The sequence below is a fragment of the Cyprinodon variegatus genome, unplaced genomic scaffold (genome assembly GCF_000732505.1).
Source record: "Cyprinodon variegatus isolate N-32 unplaced genomic scaffold, C_variegatus-1.0 Scaffold206, whole genome shotgun sequence".
In the NCBI taxonomy this organism is placed as follows: Eukaryota; Metazoa; Chordata; class Actinopteri; order Cyprinodontiformes; family Cyprinodontidae; genus Cyprinodon; species Cyprinodon variegatus.
Window position 1 is genome coordinate 627,385 of NW_015150659.1, and position 5,256 is coordinate 632,640.

The 5,256-nt window shown below is 34.4% G+C and overlaps 1 protein-coding gene across 2 annotated transcripts in view; it reads right to left on the minus strand.

Moving 5' to 3' along the window:
• LOC107088099 (voltage-dependent T-type calcium channel subunit alpha-1H-like) overlaps window positions 1-5,256 on the minus strand; it is a 152,440-nt gene that overhangs the window by 96,338 nt on the left and 50,846 nt on the right. The gene's annotated exons all lie outside the window — the stretch shown is intronic.

The window sequence follows — 5,256 nt, forward strand, 5'->3', positions numbered from 1 at the left end:
TATATATATATATATATATATATATATATATATATAATTTTTTTTGCAAATCGTTTAATCTCTCGATTTTTATTTCGATAAATAGATTTATTTGTTTACAAAATTAAACCCATTGAAAACAAAACAAAACAAAACAAACAAACTTTGGCATTTTTTTTTACAGAATGGGTCAAGTTAAGTAAAGTGGATGGATACTATCTATTAGTAATTCACCTTTAACATTGAACCTTGTTTCTGCCTTTCTGAAACATAAATTTACAAACTTCTTACAGAAATAATTTTAAGGTGGCACTGCCTTTCTGTTTGTCTTGCATAAAATTGCACGTCTTCCAGTCATAAGTTGTCTGTGGGCCGAAACAGGGATTTAGCTCTTTGCCTCCCACATTAGTCCCTTTCATGGATTGTAGCAAACCACAAACTGGCTGCTTATGACTTTCTATTGAGGACAGCTCCCTTCTTGCCTTTTACATAACAGCCGAGTTTTAAGAGCATAACTCAAAGTCATCAACAGTTTACTCTAACTGCTCCAGCTCTGAATCTCCTAAGCTCATTCAAGGTTCCTTGGCCACTTTTCATTATGGCAGGCCTGTTGGTTCAGGTGGATTGCTGCATTGTAGTAGCAACATGTATGCAACTGTGCCATGCTTTTCTCTATTTGAAGAATATGGGTAAACCAGACGTGGATATCGATTTACAACCTAACCCTGTCTAAATTTCCTCTGATCAGTTTGTTTTCTTTGGGCTTTTATGATCTTTTTAGGTTCTGTTGTACATCTCTGGGACATTCGCAGAAGGACTGGATTCACACTAAAATTAATTTATACATAAGTGAGCTCTGTTACCTAATAAGGTGACTTTTACTCAGTTGTGGGCCTGCAGGGACAAATGTGCACTACAGTAATGAGTAACCAAAAAACTGATAGGCACAGTAACCACAGTCAGTTTACTTACTGTATTCTAGTAATTCCAGAATACCAATTGGAAAATTAATGAGCATAAAATACATTTTTATAAGTAAAATAAATATACACATATCAACACATATACTCTAAATCAATAATTTATGGTTCTGCTGAATGACATACAGAATCATTTTATTAATAATTTTAGTTGCCATGGTGACACAAACAGATACAGCAGTCTCTCCAAGGATTAAGCACTTTTTTCGTTCCTTTGATTTAGGCGTTAGAATTGTATAGTTTTAAATTCATAACTGCAGCTTATCTGAATTTATGGTGATCAGTTTTTATTATATCACCAGGGCTGAAATCAGCACTGAGTAGACAGAGGCTCCTGAGCACAATGAACTCCCACAGCAGAGAATGGGGGGCAATGGTCAAGAGTGCCTAAAAACAGAAGAGGGAGAAGTAGGCAGGTGTGTTAGCCCAGCAAGAAACTCGGAAGCCAACAATACAGCTGTATCAGAACATTAACTCTCTGCCAGAGATGGGGGATCTGATGTCAACAAATCATCTCTATGTCATGTGTTTGTTCTGCCCTGTCACTGAACCAGGTGACTCCAATCTGCACAGGTTAGTTCACCCTACAGATTAGACACACTTGGTTCAGTGACTGGGCAGAACAAACACATGACATAGAGATGACTTGTTGGCTCCATATCCCCCATCTCTGCTCTGCAAATCAAGCACACAGAGGTGTTTCATGCGATTGCAAGGAAATTAAAAAATAATTAAACTACCAAACACTCTGCCTAGTTTTCACCAGATTATTTTGCAAATCGAATAATCTGTCGACTATTGTTCTAATTAATAGATTAATAATCAGATATGGTATGCCAAGGGTTCTTTGAAGGAGAGTTTTTACTAAGTTAAAGCAGGTAAGTAGGTAAGTTGAGGAATTCTGGATACAGCATATTGACAGATGAAAATGTTTTTTTAATCTTAAATCCAAAGTATTAATATATATGTTTTTTAAATTTTGATATAATTCCTTTTAAATCAGAGAATGCACATTTTGTAGTCTTTAAAATTGATCAAAGACTAAATTGATTAATCAGGGATAATCTAATTAATTGTTTCAGCCCTAAATTTCACCTTTCCCAAGTGGGAAGATAACAGTTTGTACACTGACATTCAAGGTGTGTACAGAGCTCTTCCTTGATGAGCAGATGATGTTTATAATTATAACAATTATTATTATTATGTCACAGCTACCAGGACAGTTACCTGTTATCCAAACCAGAAACCGTGTCTGAATGCTGAAGTAAGAGTTCTGCAAAAACCTAGAGATGCTGTGTTCAGGAAGGGCCAAAGCCACATACAAAATGGTAAACGGCATGATTAAGTGTTAATGTTAGTATGTGAACAATTCATTACTGTATTTTTTCTCAGTGAATGGTTAATATGGTTTTAATTAAAATAAATCATCCAATGATTGGCTCTCCTGGCCAGCCCATAGTGTGACATATGAAGATATGCATGGTGGAAAAAAGTGTTGAGAAACAAACATTATTTTTCTACTACTTTCTAATTGTGCTTCAAATTGGGTTTTAAGGTTACAGAAGCTGAAAAGATTAAAGAAGTGTGGCTATATATTCTAGGCACCGTGATAAAAAAAAAGGAAAAGAATTAGCTGCTTTTTAAGGCAAGAAAGCATGGAGAAAATGATTTATTGATTTTTGTGATAAATCCAACTGGTCAATACTCTAGTTTGGTCAGTAGGGTAACCCTATTGATCTATCAGTATCAGCAGTCTTTTTTATGTGCTGCCCAATAAGTATTAGCTTAACAATGACCTAATTGTGAGCTCAAAGGCTTTAATAATTGAAAAAATAAACAGTGTAGTTCAGCTCTATCATTATTTGCTGTCTATACAACAGGTCAGCTTCAAAGACTGGACTCCTTGACAACTGCAGGATTGGCTGGACTGATATTTTTTCAATGTCATTGCAACAAAGGATTTTACACTCATCTGCTTTTCATCAAAAGAGACAACTTAACCCTTTCATCTTAAAACAAGAGGCCAATCTGTCTCCATCTTAAGGTACTGTGCAAATTAAGTAAATATCTATGATATATATAATTTTGAACGTTGATGGTCATTCTATCAGCTACACAGATGCTGAATCAGCTTGTAATCTGAAATATAAAACAACCCCACTTTTACTTCTCTACCATTTGTTAAAATGTGGCCTATTTTTATAATTGTGATGTGGTGTGATCAAGAAAGCGATTTTACACAGTGAACAAACAAGAAAAGGTTATATACCTCTTTTAATGGTATTTCTTGGAAATATCTGCCATTCATCTTAAAGAGAGACGGAGACAACATCATGCACAGGAGTCTCACTTGGTCAGAGGTGCTGCACCTCTTTTATGGCACAATAACAGGGGAGCATGAAGGACTGTATCATTTTATTTGTCTAGACAGGTGCAAAAATAGATGAGTCCTAATATTTACGTCTAATACCTTCTAATAGAAGGAAAACCTAAAAGAAATTCATGCAAATATAAAAAAGCAAATACAAAATTCACAGTTGTAAAACAAAAAGAGTTTGAAGCACTTATGCTGTGGAGAATTATGGCTGCTTAATACATCATGTATTGAGGATTAGATAAACCAGTTGAACCCAAGAACCTGTGATGGTTTAAAAAACTTGTATATATATAATACCAACCATTATTGTCTTAGAAGAAAATGTTGCAGTGATTCAACTGTACAAATGGCTCAGCGGTACACATTGTTCAGTAAACAATCATAAAGTTGTATTTAATGTAGCGATAGCAACAGCTAAAAACACAAGATGTACCTTGAACACACTTGTAAAACCTTCCATGGCAACTAATTCATGACAGGATGGAGGGTGTATATATATTTTTTTACAATAAGTACAAGGGTTAATATTAACTTGTGCACATGCAGAAGGTAGATATTATTTCAGGAAATTAGATTTTCCTACGTAAAAGCCAATAAATCATGTGTATCCTGAGTCATTATACTGGGAGAGCATTCCGTATGCATCCTAATAAATAAATGAAACACACCCCAATATACTGTATTGCATATTAACAACCAGACTACGAGGCCTACTGAAAATTACCATGGAAACAGAGCTCACATGGGCCGCAGTGAACCCAAAGCAAAAAGCATTTCTCTGGATTGTATATTCTTTTTTTTCAAATTAAGATTTATGTTTTTCCTTGCTCAGGAAATGTAATATCGGGTTATGAGTTGTTAGTTAAAATCTTTAGAAATATTTACTGTGTGCCCAAAGTTTTGCAGCCCTTTATCTCCAAATCGCTGTCAAATTCTTGTTTTGATGTACATTTGCATTTACAGTAATACCCATGTAAGGGTTATTACTTAGTTAATCAAGGCTTTTCTAAGACCGGCTTATTACGCTAATTAACAGAACAGGAAAATGTGTTGCTTAGAATGTTTTTAATTCTCTTTACACCAATTATACACTTATTCACTCCCTATTCTCAATGTCAAATACACAAGCTACAACATTGTTAAACAATTTAAATGTGATGTATTTACTTTTTGTTCTTTTTCTCTGACCTCTTTTAATTACTTTGTTCAGCGTAATCTATCAATCTTTGTTTCATTCACCCCCCACTTTATTCACTCCTTTTCTTCCTCTTCTACTCAAAACACAGAGCCAAGGAAGGTATGCAGTGTTTCCCCCCCTGGGAGAGGAGCACCGTGAAGCTCTAGCAGTGGAAATAGAAAGTGACAATACTTAAATTACTTTTTACAACACAATTTATGGCATTCCTGTACATCACTAGAAATTTTGCCTTATCACTTCAGATGATGTTGTGTAACCGTACACTAATCCTCTGTATGATTTTTTTTTTTTTAAACATTTTCTTAAAATGCCTCAGAAACCAATAGGAAATTTATATATCACTAATCATTAGTGAGCTAATATTTGTCTGATTTCTATTAATTACAATTATTATTGGTTTAAGTAATTACTTTTAGTAAAATTATGTAGTTATCAATTAAGTCCATAGATAGAAAAAAATAAAATAAACTATAGTCAAGAGTAAAAGTGTAGATTGGGGGGATTTATCCATGGAGGACTTTAGCTCAAACCACTTAATTCTTCTCCTCGCTCGTTAAAATGAGCCCTCTATTTATGGCACCAGGAGTAGCCTATTACTTTATTGAGAACTAAAACTGATGCTATTTTTAAAAAGGCATATATGCAATTTTTAAAAACCACATATATATGTATATATATATAAAAAAAAAAACTGTCTTCTCACCCCTCGTGGGGTGGTATGT